The sequence below is a fragment of the Ptychodera flava genome (genome assembly GCF_041260155.1).
Source record: "Ptychodera flava strain L36383 chromosome 23 unlocalized genomic scaffold, AS_Pfla_20210202 Scaffold_23__1_contigs__length_28996876_pilon, whole genome shotgun sequence".
Taxonomy (NCBI): domain Eukaryota; kingdom Metazoa; phylum Hemichordata; class Enteropneusta; family Ptychoderidae; genus Ptychodera; species Ptychodera flava.
Window position 1 is genome coordinate 20,546,802 of NW_027248277.1, and position 25,701 is coordinate 20,572,502.

At 36.0% G+C, this 25,701-nt stretch overlaps 1 protein-coding gene across 1 annotated transcript in view; it reads left to right on the plus strand.

The window, feature by feature from the left end:
• The first annotated feature begins 19,297 nt into the window (after positions 1-19,297).
• LOC139123834 (uncharacterized) overlaps positions 19,298-25,701 on the plus strand; it is a 35,977-nt gene continuing 29,573 nt past the window's right edge. Inside the window, exon 1 of the mRNA XM_070689985.1 lies at positions 19,298-19,374. The gene's annotated coding sequence lies outside the window, so the exon portion shown is untranslated. The remainder of the gene's footprint in view (positions 19,375-25,701) is intronic.

Here is a 25,701-nt window from a genome sequence, read left to right on the forward strand (position 1 = left end):
TAAGACTGCATCCAGCCATTCTGACTCTGGATTAGGTCGAATGAGTTTCCCAGCTTCTACAGGTTCCACTGATGGGAAAGAGATGCTATTCATGAAGTATGATATTGATTCAACCAGTGCAACCAGTGGCATGGGTGTTTCTGGCAGTTCTGCTGTGACAGATAGTCCAGCTGATGGGCTAAAGCATTCTTCTAAGACAGCAGCCAGCCACTCAGACTCAGCATTAGGTCTCTATAGTTTTCCAGCCTCTACAGATTCCATTGGTGGGAAAGAGGTGTCATTCAAGGAGCTTGATATTGATTCATCGAGTGCAACCAGTGGCAGAGGTACCGGTATTTCTCACAGTTCTACAAAGTCAAAGGAAGGTCTTGACCTTGAAAGTGATATACAGCTTGATGTATAGACTAAATTGTCCACGGTGTTCTATCGTGCCTATGTAGTGAGAAATAACTTTTATGTTATCATAAAGTTATGCAGCATAATTAAAGCTCGCATTTAACTCCATCTGTAGCTATGTGAACACAAGGAAGAATGTGAATTTCCTGATGAACATTTTCAAAGCTAGATAGGAGATATTGTGAGTTTAAAATAATAAGATCAACATATCACCTTTTCTATTTGGAGAGTTCCAGTCCAGACAAGTTATCCCCAAAAAAGCTTTAGTATGAGATGATATAATAGTACAGACAGCATTTGGCAAGGGGTTGACCATGTAATATCCTGGGGGTCTTAAAGATTTTCAAAAACAAAAAGATTCCCAGCAAATGTCAATACAAAATCGGCAAGAGAAGGCTTGACAACAATTGGTGAGAGAGTGGGAAAGAAGTAATGTACAAGGGATCAGGTAAAAAGTAATGGTACCTCATTAACCTTCCAGACCCCTTCCACGATATGAAATGGTCCATCCCCAGAGACTTACAGAATATATATTTCACTCACCACTTCCTACTTGTATATTTGGGGTAGACATTGGTTTGCTGATGAGCTGTCACAGCATCATTAAGAGTTTAAATCAAGTGGTGAAGAAAATTGGAAATTTTGAGCAAATTATGTGTATTACATCATTTGAGAAATCATTATTAGTCCCCACGGACACCGTCCGGGGGGACTTATAGGTTTGGTCATGTCCGTGCGTGCGTGCGTGCGTCCGTGTGTGCGTCCGTCCATGCGTCCGTCTGTTCACGCAGATATCTCAGAGATGCCTGGAGCGATTTCATTCAAACTTGGTACAAGGATTACTTCATATGTCATACAGATGCACGTCAATTTGTTTTTTGATACGATCCAATATGGCCGCCAGGCGGCCATTTTATTATGATTTTTTCATGTACAGAGCCATAACTCAGACATGTTGCAACCGATTTTATTCAAAGTTGGTACAAGGACATTGACCAATGTCATAGATATGCACATCAATTTGTTTTGTGATACGATCCAATATGGCCGCCAGGCGGCCATTTTGTTACGATTTTTTTCATGTACAGAGCCATAATTCAGGCATATCTCAACCGATTTATTCAAACTTTGTACAGGACATTGACCTATGTCACACATATTCACGTCGATTTATTTTGTGATACAATTCAATATGGCCGCCAGGCGGCCATTTTATTACGATTTTTTCATGTACAAAGCCATTACTCAGGCATGCTTTAACTGATTTTATTCAAAGTTGGTACAAGGACATTGACCAATGTCATAGATATGCACGTCAATTTTTCATGTGATACGATCTAATATGGCCGCCGTGCGGCCATTTTGTTACGATTTTTTTCATGTACAGAGCCATAACTCAGGCATATCTCAACGGATTTTATTCAAACTTAGTACAAGGACATTGACCATTGTCATACATATTCACGTCGATTTGTTTTGTGATACGATTCAATATGGCCGCCAGGCGGCCATATTATTACGATTTTTTCATGTCCTGAACTACAACTCAGACATGTATCAAGCGAATTTATTCAAAAGTATTTTTATCACAGACCTAATGAAGAGGACTCTATCCTCTCTGAGGACCTGTAATCAAAGTACCCATTAACAAGTGGGACTGTGTCATCAACGATGACTTGTTCCCAAAGTTATTTGTTATGGGTTTCTCAGAAGGAAGGCCTAACACCATTATGGAGAAGTGAATAAACAATTGTGTTACCCTTGTTGGAAAAGTCATTCATCATGATAGTAACATGGATCTGTATGGAGGAAAATGACTGTATTTGTGCTGTCATTGGGAAAAGTTGGCCTGCTAAAATTGACAAAAATTCATTCAGACACAAATATCTGAAAACTTCTTCTTCCCAGTTATATTACTATTTTAAATATTTTTCATTTCAAGTAAGAAAAATGGTGTCAAGTCATTTTTACAAGCTTTATAAGTACAAATAAAAGTTGATGAAATGAAAATATTAGTGACCAAGATATATTTACAGGCAGAAACTTACCATGTGAAAAATGCATCCAGTCTTCACAGCTATATCCTGTCAGTCAGACTGACCTCTCTTGCCTAGAGTTGGACACGGATAGAACAGCATTCTTGGCATGGAGTAGGCAAACAGTTTTCCTTGAAATACTTTGATAGTAGGTTTAAATCTCTTCACTTGTTAGTTGCTTTAGGGACATACCGGTAATTCTGAAGGTCCATCCTTCATCTACTCATTCTGATTACAAATTGCCTTTCTTTACTCCTTTCAAACTCAAATTTGCCCATCTTCTCAGGAGACTGACACCATCTGCTCTTGTGTCAGTATCATGACTTACAATGTTTATGGCAAGTTTTAAATTAAGCACAGTCAGGTAACCCTTTCGCCACCATGACGTAGCCCAAACCAATTGATATCAATGGTGGTTGTGAACTTGTTGACGGGTAATCAGGTTGGGCAGATTGACCAACAGCAGGCCACTGCCGTTAAATGGAAAGTGATTTAATAGATTGCACAAGAGAACATTTCCAACCATTGGATGCAGCCAAATCACTAGTGTGTTGGCAAATATCAGTATACCTTTCAGTATTCTCATGCCAAGTCGAAAGATCAAAAGCTAATCATTGTGGCAGTTGGGTTGCAGAATACAACGAGAACTGGTTTCCAGTCTGACAATTCAGCAAAAAACTGATACTAGCGACCTGAAAGGAAGACATTTTAGTCAGTCTAGGTGTAGGCCCATACATGGATACTTCTACACATTAGTGTACATGGAGTTATCTGTTTTAAACTGTTAGGACTAATTCACCACCATATGATAACTTTCTGTTACCATCAGAATTGAACACTAGACTGTTACCTACAGATTATACTGTAAATACTACAAATTAATTTATACAGCTAGATTTCATTCTCATCCTCTGAATTTTCGTTTATTCATGGATAAGATTGGAGAAGTCCGCTCTGTTGAATGTAAACTTGCAAAATATAGAAAAACTGTAAATCAATATGAAACAAAATGGGCCGTACTTTTGCATTGTGAGTTGTAATAGTCTTTTTTTTCATATTGTATGATAATCTTTACTGACCTCGCTTGTTGTTTTGTCTTTTGTGTTGTACTGTTTTTGTGTAGTTCTTTCACTAAAAAAAATTAAAAAAAAAAAAAAAAAAAAAAAAAAGGGTGGAAAAAGAATACTGTGTGCAATAAACTGCTCATTATATTGTCAAATTTTAGGACATGCGGGAATGTAAAAAATCCAAAGCATTACACATATACAGATTAAATTAGTGATTAGTATTTTTATGACGTCTTCTAAGATTGATGGCTACATACTGTGAACTAACGTCATATCTGTCAAAACTAGTATGGAGTCTGAGTGCACCTATGAACTGTATGTTGAATACTTTTTGTGTTTGTATATACTATGCAGATATAGCAGTAGTGTACCTGTAGGAATACCGTAGAATATATTTGTAAGGTATAGTGTACCAGCTTGAGTATCGGAGGGAAGGGAGATGAGAATGTTCTTGAGAACAGAGTATTTATACATCATGTAGATAATAGGGTAATTACATTCTCCACATTAAAACCACTGATCTAATTTCCCAAGATTCCATGACCTGTAACACTAACAATCATTTATGTTGATTTAGAGCGGTGTTGTGGCCAGTGAAAAAATACCTGGTCACCTATCATTTCATTGGCCGCTTAAAGTGACCAATGAAAAAGTACTTGGTCACCTTAGAGTTTCATTTCAGTCTCAATTTTGAGTCTTGGATACATTTTTGTTTCGAAGAGAACTGTACACTAAGCGTTACTCTGTCTCATTGTGTTTTTGTCAACATAATGAATATATATGTCCAATCTATGTCATATAATAACAATAGCCATGCCACTGATCTTTTTTGTAGTTTCCATTATAAGCAATGTATATTTCCATTTGACACCCAGATTTGATATAAAAGCCAAACTCGTTCATTCAGTTGCCTCTGGTCTTTCAATATGCGTGTTACAGAATTGTCAAATTGTGGTAGAGTTGTCAAGATTTTGAGACATTGTTAACCTGGTCAGATGATATAGGTTTAAAACAGAGGATTCATTTCATATTGCATTTATTATTATTTGCTACCATGTCATATAATTGATATGTGGAACCTACAGTCGATTCAAGGTCAGGTCAGAATTGATCAGATTGTTTTTGTATTAAGTGTTTATCTACCCGTACATTGTATTTCCTGTGCAAAACAGATGTAAATTATGTGATTCTTTCTGTTTGCATAATGGCTCAGCTTGTCTACATAATTTATTCAACTACATGTGCAAGTAGAATTTAACTTGTACACATCATGACAATGCAATAATACCAAATCGTTGTCATTTTGATGATGGTTAGATAGATGTCAAGTCACAGGATTTAAACATTGCAAGGCATTGCATAAATGACAATACATGCAAGGTTTTATGACATCAAGATAACCATTATAGAAGACAATGCTTAAAGAGACACACTAGTACAGAAATTTGCAAGAAATTTGCGAGAAATGGACACTTTCTTGCTCTTTTGCAAGAAGTAAGCGAGAATACATACTTTCTCGCAATAAACTAGCGAGAATGTAATTTTCTGTCAATCAGCTGGCGAGACCTGTGTTTTCTCGCTCAGCATCTGCAAGAAACTGAATTCTTGCAATCAATCGGCGAGAAATTTGTTTTCTCGCTCTGCATCTACCAGAAACTGTATTCTTCTGTGTAAGTATTTCACAAAAATTTTACAATTTCTCGCAGATGCAGAGCGAGTTCTCACTGATTGATTGCGAGAATTCAATTTCTCGCAGATGCATGCAAGAAAGCACAGTTCTCGCAGCTTGATTGCGAGAAAGTATGTATTCTCGCTTACTTCTTGCAATAAAGCGAGAAAGTGTCCATTTCTCGCAAAATTCTCGCAAATTTCTGTACTAGTGACAGTAACTTGTATTTTATGAGATTTTTAAAGATTGAAGGTTGTAACTTTTTCACCTTGTGAGATATTATTAAGTCTGACTATTTCTCTTAAATGTTATTTTTCTGTAGTGTGGCTATATTTTTAAATATACAGTGTACCTATTCAGTACCCGGTATAATGTATTTATGATAACTTTTGTTGCTATTGGAAACAAACTTATCAAAAGCTATTTTGGCAGCATGGGGTAACACATGTTTGCTTGACTTTTTGCCTCTCCCAGAGTGCCAAATATACATACTTATTACCACAGACACTGGCATCTTTATATTATGTTGAAAATAGTGTCATGTCATTATTTTAATATCAGAACAGAATTTAATTTGCTGGCTTACCATTAAGAGGAAGTACCTAACATGATCAATCATTTAGAAATTTGTGAATAGTTTGGCAAAACCACCTGGTTAGTTGTTGTCTTTAAGTTATTCCCAGTATATGTCTTTGCAGAATGCGAATATGTGATTTCTTTTGTGACTTCTAGACAAAATGGATTTTTCCTCTTCCGACTTGCTTGATTATGACAAATGGACATTGCCACTATGTGAGGGAAAGTTGCTTTCCTTATCTGTATGAAAGGCACCTGCCAATTAAAAGATTTCATTAGTCAAAACTTTATGTAACAGTGTTTGTTCAGCTATGCATAGGGGAAATTGTATACTTGAATTATTGAACTTGATTTCTTTGGTACTGACGGTAAAATGTTTCACTGAGTGTTTAATCTTGTCATGTATTGACTTTATTTTTGTGACTGTTCATTCTGAAGTTACTTGTATTTTACATCATTGTAATCTCTAAGAAATGTTCTCATTGTCACTAAAGAAGTCTTATGAGAAAAGTATAAGAAAGTAGAAGGTATCTGTAAAATAATTATTTTATATCATATACCGGTATATTGTATTTTCCTTACTTGATATTTATGTACATATTGATTACATTGCTGGGTTTAAATTCACACAGGGACAATAATCAGATTTGAGTCTACTGGGATTATACCCACATTATTAGCAAAATTTGAAAGAAGGAATGTTTGTCTAGTGAAACAAGATGTATCTTTTTAGTCCAATAAAAAATACTTGTTCAAACTTAACTAATTTGTGTGCGTATAACTATTTCTAACTGCGTGTGCTCATATGTTATCAAGTAGTTGGTGTGTTATGGTATGCAAGTAACTTGTGTGGGCTCCTCTGTCAATGAAATGTATGGTAGTTTGTCAATAGGTCACATTTTTTGTCAACCAGTCAACATTTTCATCATTTTACCTACTAGCAACTGAATGTAAATGTTATAGGAAGCTGAATATTGTATACGTTTTGAAATTAGCAAAAAATATGCATATTCTTTAGTGTATATCATTTTCCTCCAGCAAACTATTAATGAAAATTTTTATGGTTCTTATAGGTTATTCTTCAATACCACAAGTTCCTTTGTCATATCAGTGTTATTATCATTTGAATCTGGTTATGAGGTCGCCACCAAGTGTCTAATAGAACAAATGACACAATGCTGATAAGACACAAGGAACAGGAGGTGATATTGGGTTGTAAGTAATGTATAATACTGTGAACCCTTGTCTAGATTCCTATAAGCAGTAGGCACAAAGTAGAGTTAACTTTGAAGAGCGGCAGATGTCAGAGGCCAGAACTGTTGGTCTGAAGTCAGAGGTATTCCCAGATTCACTCACAGCTTTCCAATTTCAACCATTGACACGAATTTGGGTATTTTTTTAACCAAATTCCTTGAAATTTTCAAGTAATTATCAAGCAAAAAATAAGATTTCATTATGGCATTGAGTAACACAATGAATATATGTGAGATAGAGTCTTGAACTCTTAATTAGGGTGAAGTGAAGCTTTGATATTAAATTAAGTATGTTAAGTTTAAGTTGAGAGGCAGAGGTCAAAGCCTTCAGACAGCTCTCTGATCTGATAGGTTCTTAAAGGTCAACTCTATACCCAGACCTGGTGGCCATATTGAATCGTATTGTGATAAAGGACAACGAAGTCCCTCTACGTATCCTTTAAAGGTGCCCTTCTCAATACAAGGTTCTCGCTTTAGGGAATGTGTCAACAGCCAATTAACAGTTTGGCATTCTTTTGTTTTTTATTGAACATTTCATCAAATATATAATATTTATATTACCTAGATAAATCTGATAATTGAGCGGGGCTTTAATAGAAAGTAGGGACATTGAAGGACAAAAAGAAACTTAATTTATGTAGTAAAAGGTATATTTTGTAAACATAATAAGTCGAATGGCAACATTTTCAGTGCTGGAAAAGATGGAGTATATGCAATCAATTTACGACAGAATAACGTGAAGGACAAGAGGTTATTCTGTAACGAAAAAAAAACCTTTCTTCTCTACTGTATTCTGTGTAACGTTCTTGCCATATTTTGCAGTAAATACTTTCCTTCTCTCAAATTTGTAATAAAAATGTAATAAAAATGGTTGTGTTCAACCCATAATGTTGTCAATCATCCTATTCTCAAGAGATCACACTTTATTTCAATCAAGTTGATACTAAAAATACTTTTCTCATCATTTTTGTATTCAGAAATACCGTCTTTCATTTTCTGCACAATTAGTGTGACCCAATTGGACAGCGTTTTACTGAATATCTGGCACGGCATAAATGACATGAACACCGATATGAGTAGTAAATTATATTGGGTTAATCAAATTTGTCATGTATCTTTACCCAGAATCTTATAAAAACAGCAACAAACTTAATTTTAGCCTGTACGTGCAATTTGCTATTTTGTTCTTCCGCCTCGTAGTAGGATTTATGCAGCAACTTCATACAGAAGTGTTCATTGTTTAGCCCAAGGCTACACGAGCTTGGTTGGTCCACATCTTGTTGAAAACCACGCCCATAATCCACATGAGTAGAGAAGGCAAATTTCAAACTAAAAGAAAGCTCAATACTTGAAATGATATGTTACAATATTTCTGAATTCAAACTTTGCACTAACCCCTTTAACATTGTGATCTCTATATTGCCGAGGAAAAGTAATAAAGTTGGAGCAATTTTCGTGGGTACACTGAAAATCGCTACTTCAAAAGATGCCACTGAATGTTCGCTTTCTTCAGTATTCACTTACATTTTCAACTTCATCTTATTATACTCAAGACCTGAGTTTAATTAGTCTCGAACATTCTGAAGGTCACTGTCCTTCACAACCTTGTATTCAATTAGTCATGTTTGGAACCTTCTGGAAATTCAATTGTGTTATTTAAAAATGAAGATATTTAAGTAAGTAATTAGAATATCAATGGAATAGAAGTTCTAGATTGTTCTTTTATATAACTGTTCAAATATAAAAACGGGGTGGCACAGTTTTCAGGCAGACATTTGGGATCGTGTCACTGACTTGTTACTTCAAGACGTTGGAAACTCGAGCAGTATTAATTTGAAGATTTTTCAAGACCTTCACTGCCATGCTGGGTTTATACTGTAGACCTTGCACTACTGTGGATTTTGCACTCAAGCCTTCAAGCCAAGGACTGCTTACTCACTCGATGGTCTGTCTCAGTGCCTGACTCAACTCTGGGGCTTTGTGCCGTCCCAGCTAAGATATGTAGCCTGTAAACTTTTACGGCTTTTACCTTGCCCCTTGACTTATTGATTAGTTTTAATTTTTTGTAATAAATTTTGTTTTAAAAGAAATTCGTTACTTTTCCATTTTTTCTCACGTAACACAGTGAAGAATTCAGAAATGGGGAAAAAATACTGGTAATACATGAAACCTATACCACCTTCTCGATAGTAGGCCAGGCTTCCAATTTTTGCCGTTGATTGTACTCTACCTTATTACATATGTTACGACTGAAAACACACAGAAACAGTGCCTGAAACTGTGCATTGTCTGAAGTTTAGCGGAATGATGATCAACTTCCTTTTTGTAATCAGGTTTGATGTACGATAATGACATTCAATTCTCGTTGGCTAACGGCGCCACTACACCGGTTCTGATTTGGTAGTGTGTTGTTTACTCGAGTACTGGGCAAAGCGCTAGTGCACGTACGGAATAGTAAAAGCTTATCGGAGGAATTGCGGTAGGAAAGAACAACGCAAAATGACCTGTTTTAAGTAAAATACAATAGATAGTAAGCTTTGTCGTAGCTATCGTCTGTTAAATCTTGCATGCCGAAAAGTTTTATTTCGTGCTTGCAATTGAACGAGGATATTCGGTTTGTTTTCGAAATAATTGTTGTTCACAAACAAAAATAGTCCGGCTTACATGTGCTCATTAAAATAAAGTTATGGCATAACAGTGCAGATAACGCGTTATGGTGATGCATTGTACGCAATGTGTTTGTCCAATAATTCTGTATTGTGAAAACTATTATGGAAATTCCATATTTGTATGTATCATTTTACCCACTTTTAAGTCAAACTCATCCAACCTTTAAACGTATTGTCCATAGTAGTTTCGTATTTAAGGTTCCAAGACAAGAAATGTGACCTTTTTAATCTAACAATTCTCTAACGGTTAATAAACTCAGAACCCCCGTAAAGTATACATTTTCTGAAAGCCTACATATATGGGAACATTTTGGGAACCACAGTGTCACCATTGTTTACATAACTATCACGTGACAAGATAATTTGCATAACCTTTCAAAAGTCGGTTTTCCCTATGTTTTGTCTCAATACTTCAAAATATCTGACTCAAACTTGGCGGAATGCAAGCTGTCACAATGCTCTTTCAAAGTGTGTCTCAGATTTTTTTATCTTGCTTATTTTAAAGAAATCAACTATGGTAAAATTCACTGCCCTGGAAGTTTTTCTGGCATAAAAACTGTTTAAGAAGGTTTAAAAAAATTCTGAGACACACTTTTGAAGACCTGTAGGATAGCTTGCACTCATATGAATTTCAGCCACATATCTCAAAGCATTGAAACAAAACATAGGGAAAACCGATTTTTGAAAGGTTATGCAAATTACCTGTCACGTGCTAGTTATGTAAATAATGGTGACACTATGGTAACTAAAATGTTCCCCTATATCTAGGCTTTCCGAAAATATACAATTTACGGGGGATCTGAGCTTATTAAACACTAGAGAATTGTTAGTTTAAAATGGTCAATTTCTTGTCTTGGAACCTTAATCTGAGACGAATACGATAATGATAGAAATGATGTAATATATCAAATTATTCAATTATTGGGGAGACGACAATTTACTACATTTGATCACAGAGAAACATAGACAGAGTGGCAACACTTGCATGCCTTTTGTTCCATGGTCGTCTCGGTAGACTATTGGCTTTTCATATTAAAATGAGCTTCAAAGGTGTTAAACTTTTTGGAGACTTTGTTTATGGTTGATAATTGCACGAGATTATGTGAAAAATACGACGAGATGGCGTCGTACTGCCAGTCGCGTAGCAACCACAGTTACTTTGTGAGCTCTCAGGCCAGAAACACTGCTTTACGCCAATCAAAACGTAACACGCCAGCAGTTTCATAAACATGTCCTTCCTTGACGCCTGTGTAAAAGAGGGTACAACTGACCGTAAACCATTGAGTAAAACCAGACAGTATCGATAAAAGACTTTCAAATGTGGTTCAAACACACTCATTATAATTCATAAAAATATGAGAGGAATTTTTAAAACGGTAAAACTCATTTTCCTGAAGCTCAAAACACTCCCGTTTTCGCCAGCACGTCAATTCTGCTCAGCACCACACGACAACAACAACACAAACTTTGCCGAACTTACTTTCGGTTAACAATTGGCGAAAATCCGAAAATTACCGAAGGATTCATGGTCGGCACTCTTCGGAAAAGAGAGGCGAGAGCAATCTGAGGCGAGGCGAACATGGATGGGTTACGTAACCGCTTCACGCCTTAAACAATACCCGTTGCCACTCTATGTTTCTCTATGATTTAATCAAATTTTCAAAATACCTGTAAAATTGCCGAGATCGTAGGAACACGTTTATTTACAGATGTTACTAAAATGACAGTGTTCCGATGTTTTTTCCCCTCTTATCGTTTTTCTTCAAACATGTACTTCAAAAAATTTATAACTTGGATGTGAAGATTTTTGTGTATTTTTACTTAGGCTGCTCCTTATTCCAAAGATCGAATAGGAATAATAGCTCTCTCATTTGTCAAAACTCCTCTTTAATATAGTATCAGATTCGCCTTGGCTTTGGATGATAGATATGTTATTTCGATCAAGTTTACTTTTGACCCGTTACTTTCTCTAATATCACAGAATCCATAGTTTCTGTCGCGCACGTCACTTCATTCAAGACGTATCAGTCATTCTTGTACAGTGGTGTAATATAAACAAAACATATAGTTAATGCACGGAGGTCACTGTAGTATGAAATACTCATAGTTTTTATACTGCTTAGTTGCTTAAACTGAAGTTGATGAGTTTAAAATACAAAAATTGAAATTTGAATCGATATTTTTAATAACAAAATAAACCATTTCTTAGATCAATGTTTGTATCGACGGAAACTAAGGAAGTTTTAGTCGGTTCAGCTAAAAATAGAGACTGCTCTGCTACCTTGTTGAATGTTCAACAACAACACGCGTACGTTCAAACGTTTCCTGGTTGTGTGAAAGAAAAGAGTATGGGGTAAAACATAACAAAGCGTTTTGTCGAATGATTTAGTGTATTATCGGAAGGATGCGAACCAAATTAAAACAAAAATAGTGGATTTGGTAAAATGTAAGACGAGATGTCAAATGCTGATTTGGTTATAAACTGTTATTTGAAAAATAGAAATTTATATGTAGAATAAAAAGAAAGTTTTTTTGAATTGATATGAAGCCATAGACATGAAGTAGAGGAGTAAAATTTTTATCAGCATATGATATTATTTATGCATGGCTGTTATTCCATTTGTTTGATTGTGCAATTTCACACGCATTTTTTTAATAATTTACATGATGGAAGAAATATCTTTTGCATCTAGAAAAGTTTTATTGTAATACTTTCTGCCGCACTTGTGTCGGTCATGACAATAATGCACTTTTGAATTTGACAAAGTTGTGGTAAGGGACGGAAAATTAGATATTTTGAGATTGATGAATCGCAAGAATGTTTTTCATTGTTTTCACGGAAACTGTTATCTTTTATGCCAATTTTCGCACCTGCAGACGACTTTCGTGTGAGTGTTTCTCTTTAAAGGCACCGTGGCTGCAAAATGTTCATATTATGGACTACCTCTTGGACGACTTCTGTTTGGCGTGTTTAATACAGCCGACATTTGCAATTACGGACATGTTGGATATATATACGTACATACGTACATCTGGCTTGCACAGCTACATTAGATAGGCGAGTAAATTTCTACTTCTGACTGAAACCTTTTGTATTTTTCTGCATAACCAGAAAGAGTAATTATCTCCAGAACAGACACCATGTCTTAAATACAATAATATGACACGACCAATTAATATAAAAATAAATGACCGAAATGTAAAAAATCGCTGGACTTTTATATGATTTCCAAGAAAAATATTGTGAAAATCTCATAAATTTTCAATTATTCTTCTCACAACTTGTTAATACATTTTGTCTAGTGGCTGAAACATCTTATTTCCCATATGTCATTTTGGAGGGAAAATATAGTCTGTTAGTCAAGAAGTGACTTTGTCAAAATCTGAAGTATTCAAGTTGTTGCCAACTTTAAAGTAATTTTATCAGATCTCCCTTGACAATTTGTTAAATATTTGTAAAAGATGATACTGAGATACACTGAAATGCTAAACGTCTGGACCAGTGTCTTGACCTTGACCCATGTGTACTTGACATACTTGACACATTCAATGCTGTACAAGGTTTATCTATATGTCAGACCAACCATGATACCAAAATTTCATATTTAAGGCGTTAATGCTGTATTTCTTAGACTGTCCCTTACCAGTCCACCCGTTGTCTCCCTTGAAAAGACCATTGACTAATAAAGTGGTGTTATTAGGCCAATTCATCTCCACCACATGTACAAAATTTATATATCAAGCCTATCACAACCTTCCAGCAATGCTAGCCTGGCATAAAGTTTTTAGTAAAGGTATTTGTGAGAACATAGTTTTGTTTTTGGTCCATTTTCTTACGCTTTAACATATTTGATATCAAATGATATAATTACCTGATTTACAGATTTCCTTGATAAGTAGCAGTCGCTAAGATAGTCAAAATCTCAATCCAACATTAAATTTAAACACAAGCCTTGGAACGAGCTAACTCATCTTACTACATTGGGCCCTACGCGTCACACGGAACTTTACTTGAATATAAGCTACAATTGTTTCGACAAGATGTTTAATATTGTTAAAAATAAACTTAATTTTTCTTGACAATATTTTTAATATTTGTAAGAGATTTTATTTCTCCAAAGCAAAAATTTAATTCTGTACGGGAAACTTTATGCTGAGGTAAACTATATTTTTAAAACTGTTAACTAAATCAGAGTTTTACTTTTAACAAAATAAACTTAACTTTAACTTGAACAATGTATTTGTTTATCCTAAGGAGTTTTTGCTTTGTAACGCAAAAGTAAACTTTGTGAGAAAAGTACCTAATCAAACTCTGTTAAGATTTCTTGCTGAGTACGAAGTGTTTATTGTAAGTGGATTATATAACCTCTATGTTCTTAGAGCAGAAAACGTAAATTCTTTAAAGAAAAGCTAGAGTAAAATTAATTTCTCAATGGAAAACTGGTTTTGCATTTTTATGTAATGGCGCGAAATTAAAATTAATTCATTTTAGATACATTTTCTACATTTGAGAATGATTGAATTATTTGGTAAAACTGAAGTCCGTTAATTAAAAATACAAGAAAGAAACTTATGAAAGAGTCAAACTTAAAGGCGCAACTTAAGTTTCCGGAGCAATATTTTTACGTGAGGGCGCACTTATCTATATGCACAGCAAATACAACAAGTGCCACCGAGTTGAGAGGAGTAAAATATGTTTTTCCCGATATGTGCAAAAAGTTATTTTAACTTCGGCGGAAGTAAAAGTATACCACCATGCTAAACAAAAAAATTTCCTAGACCAGCCAAGTAGAAGTGACGATATGCATGGTCACACTGTGATTCACATCATACCAAGCGTTCAAAACATTAACATAGAAAACTGGTAAAGCAGCTACAATGCAGTTTGGGACAACACGCCATAGAGTGTGTTGCTGTAATAAATTTGTGTTATTATCAAGATAAAAGTACGACCATGGTAACGCTGTCCATGTCGTGTCTTTACTTTCCACTAATCTTTTCACCCACATAGCCTGCAGTGCTTGCACTTGACATTTTACATTGATATGTTTGGTATCTCCGCATTTGCAACATCTTTCAAGCACTTTGTTTGAAATTTTTCTTTTTCGTTTGACAAAGATGTCGAATAAGACTTTGGACTTTCTGACATATATCTTCTGGTATACCAATTACAGAAGCAAGGTACATTATCTTTGATACAGCAAAAGATTTTGAAATAACGATACGCCCATAAATTGTAAGGTGGTGCCTTCCCCAAGACAAGTTTTCGAGTGATTTCACTTTTTCTTCCCAATTTAATTTCTTGCACAGTATATCATCATAACCAAAATATACACCCAGTGTTTTCACAGGGTTTGTAGTCCATTTAATGTCACCAACTTTCACATCCTTGTGTCTAAACTTGCCCAACAGAACCCCTGTCGTTTTCTTCTTATTCAGCTTTAACCCGCTACATTTGTGAAAGTTTTCCATAACTGTAAGAACTGATTCAACAGAGGCAATATCTTCAACAAAAATAGTTGTGTCATCTGCTAATAATGAAATCTTTGCTTCACGTATTGTGTTGTTTGGACCAGGTAATTTAAAACCTTTGATGCTTTTGTCATACCTAATTTTACATGCTAAAAATCGATCGCCAATACAAATAACAGGATCGACAACGAACAGCCCTGCCTGACACCTCTTTGAAGATTGAAGTATTCAGAGCATCAACCCTTGTACAGAATATAGCTCTGGGTGTCATTGTAAAGTATTTTCATCCACTGACGAAAAGATTGTCTAAAATCTATGGCAAGTAAAACTTCATTAATATAATTCCAATTGACACTATCAAAAGCCTTATCATAATCAACAAAAATTGTGGCACCATTCTTATTGTGTTTTTTCGAATAATGAAAGATATCAGCAATCAGTCTAATATTCTCGCCAATAAAACGTCCCTTTAGATACCCTGTTTGATCTCTGTGGATTAAAGATGGAAGAACAAGTTTTAATCGATTGGACAGGGCCTTGGTAGCTATTTTATAGTCTGTGTTGAGAAGGGAAATTGGACGCCAGTTATTCAAATCATCTTCTGAACCCTTTTTATGAAGGAGAGTCAGCACATCTCGTTTCTGAGAGACTGACATGACACCACTTCTGTAGGCTTCGTTTAAAGAAGCGACTAACAAATCACAAATTTCATGCCAAAAACAACGGTAAAATTCAACAGTTAAACCATCTGAGCCTGGAGATTTGTTTACTGCCATGCTATTGAGGGCTGCAAGACACTCATTTTCTGATAATTCGCCTTCACAAATACTATTCTGGTCGTCAGAGAGTTGGGGAATGGGCGTTTCACCAAGAAAATCCTTTAGTGAAACATCTTTAGCCTTATCTTTAGCCTTATATAAGTCACTGTAAAACTTCTTCTGACCCCATAAAATTTCTTCGTATCAAACACGCGCGTATCATCACTTGTGCAAAGTGATTTCATCTCTTTCTTCGTTGCGTTACTTTTTTCTAAACCTAAAAAATACTTTGACTTCTCTCGCCTTTTTCCACCCAACGCGCTTTAGAGCGAATTTGTGCACCTTCGGCCAGCATGGAGTACAAATCTTCTTGTTGTTTTTACTCCATTTTTGCCAATAATAGTAAAATTCCACTGAACAAATTGACATGTAAGACACTGTATTCCATTCTCATACGAAAGCGTACAGAACCTCCTATGCACCAGCTTTTGAAATGATTTCACAATTTAAATGTAACTCCTAGAGAATCGGAAATCAATCTTATTTGGAAAAATGTGTATGATATTACAAATGAACTTAAACTGAGAGAGAGTTCCAATGGCAGCTTTTGCACCGTCTACTCCCATGTAAAAAATATTTATATTTTTGGAAGATAAAAGATACAATGCTGTGTTCGTTTGCCAAGAAATATATTCCTTGGAACATAGATTTTTAAATTGTTCAATTGCTGTAAGATGCTGGACCAGAGCAAAAACGTTATTAAAAGATTTGTAGGGAAAGAAATTGAAAAATCACCATCAAATATTATTTTCACAGAGTGTAACGTAAGTACCATTACTGACACACATAGAAAATCTGTGAAATTCTTAATTTTAGTTGGAAAATTGAGTATCCATATATACTGGATTGCTAATGTAAATGCTCCTATCGAGACGGTTTTCAAAAACGAATTCAATGTAAGATACGATCTTCTTAAAGAGATGCACTTAAGAGTTGACATACTGCATGCTTTTGAGAGAATTAATAGATTAATGTAAAGAGCAGATTTGTTGTACATCGGGGTTTCCCCCGTCAGTCGGGATGATATTTTACAATAAAAGATAAAAAGAAAGTATACCACCATGCAATACCTTACTTAACCTCCTGAACTAGCGAGCATTAACGAGCCAGTGTCTCCAAGACAACCATACCTGACTTCATCGTTGTTACGGACACGCAAACGGGTCAAAACTTTGAGCGGCGGCAGTGCTGTAGCTCGAGGTTTCGCCTGGGTATTTTGGTCGGACGGAAAAATACAAAGTTTTGTCTTCCGATCAAATACCCCAGCTAAACCTCGAGCTACAGCAATGCTCTTAACTTCGAGTTGGTACTCGGGGGGGGGGGGGGGGGGGGTACGATAAAGGAGATGAAGGCAACTTCACAATTTCGTACATACTGTTGTCTTACCCTGCGTACGATGCTGTATGTTACCGGCGTTTACGAGTCTCCAACTTGAACGCCGCACGCCAGGAACACACAGCAAGGTACGCAGGGCTACCGTTTTCAACTGTTAGGTTACGATCTAGTGAATGAATTGATCAGTTAATATTTCATAGCGGTTCGTAGTAAAGCGTCAAAATATTATTTTGTCGGCAGCGGCAGATGTAGCCGTTTTCGGGCCTGTGGCGGCCAGTGTATAACTGTTTGCTACAAATGAAGTAAGCCAGAGGCGGGAATTTACTGACTAGTGATTGGTCAGTCATGTCGGAGGAAACACTTGTGGGTGTATGAATTGCTACTGTAGTGGAGGTGAATAAAGTTTGTGAGCCAGATCGTGAGTTGGGTGTTTAATTGAATGAATGAGAGTGCATACAAAACGAGATGTTTTGTGTGGAATACATCATGGAGGTAATAGACTTTACTCCATGAAATAAACTAGATCCTGCTTCGGGCAGCATAGCCATGCATAGCACTTGTTTGATGGGTCTATGTATCCCTACAAGGTCCTTTTATATGAGAATTGTGGGACTTTGCTTTTTCGAAATACATTTTGTCATCCCAGGAAAAAAGTTTGCATGCAGAGTCCTCAAAACAGCGCCCTCACAAAAGAGTCAGCCTGGCCAGTATAGAAATCGCAACCTCACAGAAGTTGTGCGACGGGAAGTTAGATTAAAAACTTACTTAGTGTAAAAGAAAAGTTTCACAGGGAAAAATATTGTTCATTAAAAAAATGAAACAAACGCTTAATAAATTAAAACTTCATGTGATATAAATATTTTTTTATAAACCAACATATTTCTTCAATATTTTATAAGTATTAGGAGTGATATCTGAATAAATCACACAGCTATTAATATATCTATTAAAAGTTTACTCTTCAAAAAACAAAACAAAATCTCATCACAAATTAAATGGTCATTCTTCTGAAATAAATTTTGTTTTTGAGTATTTAAAACTTACTATTGTAAAATGCAAAAGGTAAGATTACCTTAAATATTAATGCTTGTAAAGCAGAACTTCTTACAAAATATTAAAAGTTTACTTACAAAAGAATAGAAGTTTTTAAAGAATTAAAGTACTTAGTACCTTGAAAATAAACCTACGCAAAGTATGTCAGAGTTGTACCCGCAAAAATTAGAGAATCGTGTATGCCAGCATTAGAGTTTTCTTTTCCACCAGAATTATAGTTTCGTTCTCGTAATAAGAGTTGTGCCCCTAAAAAGAAGTTGTACTGTCAAAATTTGAAAGTTTAGTTTGTCAAAAATAGAATTTTGTACCTCACAACAACAGCGACATCCAAAAACATTTAAGTTTGTTTTGGGAAATAAAATCTCATAGTTATTAAATATATTGTCCAGAAAAATAAGAATTTATTTTTTCAAAGTAACATAATTCTTTTGACGTGTAGGGGCCTCCGTATTTTACACATAGCTCACAAGCTTTTACCTGTACAGGACAGCTCTTGCATGTTTTAACATTGCTTACATGCATTGCGCAACAGCAAAATTACCATGCCTGGAAAATACATGAATACCAGGGCATATAAATAAACAAATTAAGAAGAAAACGAACAAACAAATAAATAAATAAATAAATATAGTAATTAATTAATTAATAAAGTAATAAATAAATAAATAAATATACTCACTAAAGTACATCTCTAATGTTATATGTATTGTTCAGTCAATTATTTCAATTCTAATTCAATTCGTTTTCTCTTACATTATTTATTTATTTAATTATTTATTTATTTGTTTATTTGTTCTTTTTTATTTATTTATATATTCTTGCTTTCCTGTAAAAGTAGGCGAAGGAAATTGCTTTCCAACGTTAACATTCTCTTGCCGCTGGTTGCCGTTGACTGCAATTTTACTGAAAACCTGATATCGACGTAGATGGCGCAATACCGTTGTGATGAAATTCACAAAATGGCCGCCCTTGAAGAGGACGCAACATCTATACACCATCGGCCGTCTCCACTGCAATAACCTAAAAACAGGTAGGCTGCAACAGTTTCCATTATTACAGACATAAGTACGCCAATAACAACGGAACAGTAGTTGGCACGATTTACGGAATAAACGATATCTGAAATAACTTAGCCTTTGTAACGCGTCAGCAGGTGCACTAGGTGCAGGTGTGTACGGCTCTCCGACTGTGTGAACAATACGCTCAAAGGTCGTGTAAGGTCATATTCAGCCAGCTACTTCCTTGTACAAATCGCTGTTTCTTGACTTTATGCTAATTGTCTGACATGTACAGATTACATTCATAGCAAGGCCAGTTACTATAGAAAATTGAAATGGGTCGAATATCAGATATCAACTTGTTGCGTGTCTGATAGAAGTGTTTGTATTCACGGTAGTCATTCCATATTTTCTGCACCGGTAAGGCGTTATGGTATGGCCATCCAATTGCGTCAACCGTGTGTGAAGTAAACTTTATTAAAGTATATCAAACATTGAGCGTTCACGTCATCGCGTTGTCAAGGCACTGTTCCTCAGCGACATAGTCTGCTTGGATGGAACTTTTCCGAAAATCATGTGTTTTTACCCCTCCCCACTAGCTCTTGAAAGTCGTTACTTTTAATATGTTTGTATTGGGCTGCTTGATTGTTTGCTGACACCCCATTGGCTCCCACATATCAGCTGACTTTGTTGAAAGAGCACCAGCCGTTATGCTGTAACTATGTCTGTTTGATACTTGCTGAAAATATCGTTTCTGTTAAACTACTGCTGCACCGTCTATGGGTTAAATGTACCCAACTAATACAGTGCAGCTCCATTCGCTTTTTTAAGATTTTTTATTTCAAATCAGTGAGTAATACTGGCAGTTCATTTTGATCAATTGTCATTTAAGTGACTGAAGCAGTGCTGATTTATAAGTCCTGATAACTAGGCCATAAATGTATGCATTTTTGAGTTCAACCAAAATTGCCGGATTTCACAGCGCCAACCTGACTGTGCTGATAAACATTCATAAGTTCTAAGAATTAATTGACATATACAGTTGATGAAGGACCAAAAGCTTTTAGGACAATGTCAACATAACAACTTTGTTTTTCATACTCCTTCATTATACCAAAATAATTTTACCGGATTTGAAATGTGCAGAAAACAAATTTCAAAGGAACAGTAGTAGCATTTTATCATTCGCTGACTCCAGGAATCATTTTCCACATTGTAAATCACAAGCCTGTTAGGAAATATATTCTTGTATTACGTCATTATTAGTACAGTGTCTTACTATAGATACTCTGATAGCATTCCTTCTAATGCTACGTTCAGACAGGTAAAAATTGAAACGCTTCTGCAAGACTATTTGTGATTTGTAAACACAGGGGATTAATAGTTTGTGTCCGCTTGCGTCCATACTCACAAAATTAAGCCATTGTTTTGGTGTTTAAGACGTCTTAATGCGCCCTCTCGAGTTCAAAAGGTGTGTATGACCAAGCGTACGGCATGGTAATAAGATGGCTGAAATGAACGACGTCGTACTGCTTGTCTTCTGTTTTTTACCTGCTGCTATGCGGTACCAACCGAGTCATCGTCGCTTTAATGTCTGAATCAGGAAGAAATACTTTTTTATTTCTGTGGCAAAAGTTTGCCACCGGATATAAATCAGGTGGCAATTATGAAAAATCTGTGGCAGTTTGTGATTGGTATAATACAACATTTTGTCATTGCCACATACTCATTCTAATTTATAAATTCTTGAAAATATGGTGAGTACACGTCACAAAAATCAACCATACCGCAGGCCTCGAAAAAAATTTTCAAACTTACCAACCGTGGGACACGTGAATTTCATTTTTACTTGCCCGACAGGAAAAATTACTTGCCCTAACTTTCTAATAACTGTACTAGTAATTTGTAACAGAAAGCAAGAGTTTGGCCATATGAAGTGAATTCAAAGAGGGAAAAAACAGATTCAAACATGAACTACATTCTTGTTAAAATGAAGGACTATTACCAAATCTGAAATGTCGCAGAAGAAATGTGAGAATACTTTAGTTTTTTCTGTAGATTTGGCCATCTAGAAAACATCTTTGAATTTGGAATTTTTCCACAACCTAATCCAAATTAAAATCTTTGCATAAGAGTAATAAGATTGTGTGATTTACAATGTGCATAGCTGGCTGCTGCTCTTTATTATCAAGCTGAGATCACAAACAACTGCTCTGCTAGTGTTTATCTGCCAATGCATACGCACATGTACCATGTGTACATCTGCAACCCCTTTTACCTGTTTACATGTTTACTCACTGAGCACAGCAGTCTTTCAAAGTTTTATTTGATAAATGTATTCGTCAAGAGAGCAGATTCAAGTTTCGTTTTCGTTACTCTTCAGTGCAGATTTGTTTTCTGTAAGTGAGAGCCGATCCCTAACAACCAAGGTCACGTAATTTGAAACTGTCTGCATCTCACGCACTACGTAGCTGCAATATGTGGCCTCCTTGGTCGACTGAGCCCGTTTCGACTACGATGTAAACTTGTACTTTTTCATCTGGGTGTTGATTTACGTTGAACAGTAAGCATTGCCGAGATCCATGGCTTCGAATAAGTTTACATCCATTTACCAAGCACAGGGTGCAATTACACTATCGCGTGAAGCCGATCGACTGTCATACGACTCATGCTGCACTTGCACAAAGAGAATGGCAACCACTGTCAAGAGCATACCACTTTACGGCACACATACAAAACTGTGAGTTCACTCCGTGTCGTCGGAGAGAACATGTCGCAAAACTGTATTTTACGACTTTTTGTGTTTTACAACAGCAAGAACGATTATTTTGCGATGTCTGGCGGATTTTCAAGGGTTTTCAGAAAAACTTTTGAGAGTTGAAGGACTTACAATGATTGTAGGCGTGTACAGACCTAATGAAATACGTTTTCAAGCTTGAATTGTCCAAGCTTGGTAATTAGTTAATTCAACCGCAGGTGCACTTGCCCGTCGGACGGGAAGCATATTGATTTTACTTGCCCGAACGCAAAATTCACTAGCCACGGGCGTCGGGCGATAGGAATTTTTGAGCCCTGTACTGGCCAATGAATTGCAAGTATTTATTGTTATTTAATTCATGCAGGCTGCAGTTTGGCTTTGTTTTCAAAATGTCACAACATGCTTTTATCTTGTGCCGTATGACTGCATATGCGGCTATCACAGAGGGCAACAACATGTCCAATGTACAAAAGCTGCTGTCATTGATATGGAGATTAGCCAATCACAAGTTTGGATTTACGCTATGTTTTCATTCATGCCAAAATGTCGCAATTAGTTTGGGTTTTTTTTTTTGCTAATGAGTTTTTCCGCCGTCAGGCAACGCGTGTTCCTTCAGACTAGTGTTCCTTCATTCAAGCTGTAGGATCGATGACATGATGTCCCAAAATTTAGTGGCAGAAAAATACCACCAGAAAAAAATTTTGGTGGCAGATTGACAGTTTTTGGTGGCAAATGCCACCATTGCCACCGATTATTTCGATCACTGTGATGCAGACCAAATGCCATCGTTAACCATTTAGCCCTTGCGTTTGATGCGTTCAGAACTGTAATAAAGGGAAAACGGCTCCACGTTTCACCTACACTATTTTTTCGTTCTCTGTGTTCATGTTTTATTTTGTGCGTTTGGCTATTGGTGTAGATATAAGCCATGGCGAGGCGTAGCCGTAATCTAGATGTCGAACAACAGTGTGATCCTTTTACGCTACGTTTCGAAACCAGTGTGGTCTCTTCCTCAGTCGCTTTTTGATATTTTCTCCCCTTGGATTTTTGTTTCACTGTTTGTGGCTTAATCATTGTCAGTGTTTTGTTCGTCCAGTAAGGAGGCTAGAATATTTATATTCGAGTCAGTTGATTGTGTTTCATTTTGTTCGGTCTTTTCTGTAAGATTGTGTACTTGTACATTTATGAGCTTGTCGCCAATGTTTGGATTTCTTTTGTATGCGATGATCAGTTTCATCGTGAATAAATTATTTAGCGTTTGATCTTTTTCTATTTCTTCCTAGTTCTTCAGGAGTGCTTGTTTGATGTCTTTTGTTTTGATATGTGGACTATGTGTGGTAGAAAATATCACTTTATTAGTGTTGTTGCTGTGTGTTTTTTTGTGATTTAAATGTGTTCTTCGTGTTGCGTAATTTGTTTCCGCATTGATGTTCGATATTTCTTGTTGTGAATATCCTCGTTGTAGCAATTTTTCATTAAATGTTTTGACTTTGTTGTTAAAGTCCTCTTCGTTGTTACATGTCCTCATGTACCTTAATATTTCGCCTTTGATTAGGCCCTTGAAGGTTGATTTTGGATGACATGATTTTCTGTGTAAGAACTGGAATGTATCTGCTGGTTTTGTGTGCGTTCTAGTGTCCAGTATCATGTTTTCGTTGTTGTATCGTTGACCTTTGTAAATGCCTAGGTTAAGATATGTTATTTCGTGTGAAGAACTTTCATATGAAAATTTGAAAGAAGGATGCATCTTTTAAATTACTGTTATAAATTTGTGGAGTTCGTGATCCGTTCCAATGAAGATTAGGAAAACATCGTCTCTGAATCTACACCATAGTGATATTTTTGTTGTGTGTTCATATATGATTTCCTGTTCTAATTCCATGAAACGTGATGTCGATTGGCAATCTCCGGTGACGGTGACGATCCCATTGCGCACCAACATGTTTGTTTGTAGAATTCGTTGTTAAATTCGAATGTGTTGTTTTTCAGAATAATGTTTAGCAGAGCTAACAGGTATTCTGTTGGCGTTTCTACTGGGATTGACAGATGGCCGATTACCGAGGATCTGAGACAGTTATTCGAAGAAAGGCATCAGTATTCTGCCTTTGCCGCTCCGTTTGTTGGGGGACACCGCGACATTGCACTTTTATATGATATCCAATATTTACGGCTACTAGACTATACAGTATCGAAGTTAGGGAGCCTTCAGTAATTACAGGGGGGGTGGGCTGGGGGAAATTGGGGGAGGGTCACTTTTTAGAAAACAGTTCAAGGGGGAGGGTCACTTTTTATAAACCTATCTTGGGGGGAGGGTCACTTTTGACAGAAGCTGATATTATGGCCAAAACTTTGATTGTCCGTGTGATATTTCCTGAATAGGAAATCAACAACAAAATACGCACACACTTATAGACCGCCATGCATAGTGAATTGACATTTGGTGAGATTCCAAAATCAAATTTCTTTCACAACCATAGACTTGTAACCACTCTAGTCTAATCAAGAACAATAATCTTAATAATCAAGCATACATAAATGCACAGATTTATCTAATTTTGTACTGAAAAAAATTATTCATAGTTTCATCATAGACCCCTATGCATAGTGAATCGACATTTTGGTGAAATTCCAAAATCAAATTTCTTGCACAACCATGGACTTGTAACCATTCTAGTCTTATCAAGAACAATAATCTTAATAATCAAGCATACATAAATGCACAGATTTATCTAATTTTGTACTGAAAAAAAATTATTCATAGTTTCATCATAGACCCCAATGCATAGTGTATTGAATGACATTTGGTGAAATTCCAAAATCAAATTTCTTACACAACCATAGACTTGTAACCACTCTAGTCTTATCAAGACAATTAATATCAATAATCAAGAGTACACAAATGCAAAGATTTACCTATTTTTGTATTGGAAAAAACTATTCATAATTTCATCAAAACACATTGGATAGTGAACCAACATTTTAGATGAAATTCAGAAATCAATTTCTTGTACACAAACGTTCATTTTACTTCCCTATTCAAGCAAAGTACATTTAAATACATTATCAAACATATATAAAATACAGATATAGCATGTTTTGTGGGGGTAAATTGTCAATGATTTGCCTGATAGACTCAATGTATTATGATTTGATATTTTTGGATGAAGCTAATCAGCTACAACTTGCCTTCTTATAGTTGCACAAAATATGTTGACCCTCCCTAAACTGTATGAAACACCATATCTCTTCAAAAATTCTTGCGTTATAAATCGCGACTGTCCCTCCAAAAACACCAGACCTCCCCTCTGTAATTTGTCCCTAACATAATAATTGAACCAATTGTTATGTAAATTAGCTGATACTGTTTTAGTTATTCCCGGGGAGAATACCGCAGTGGTTGGGGGGGGAGGGTCAAGTTTTAGAATGTGGGACAAGGGGGAGGATCACATTTTAGACAGGAGGATTGGGGGGAGGGTCACATTTTACGGTACAGGTGTTTGCGAAATTCCCCCGGCCCACCCCCCCCCCTGTAATTACTGAAGGCTCCCTTAGATTGGCTTAGCTAGATCTATAAAGGGCTGAAATCTCTGATAAATATCGG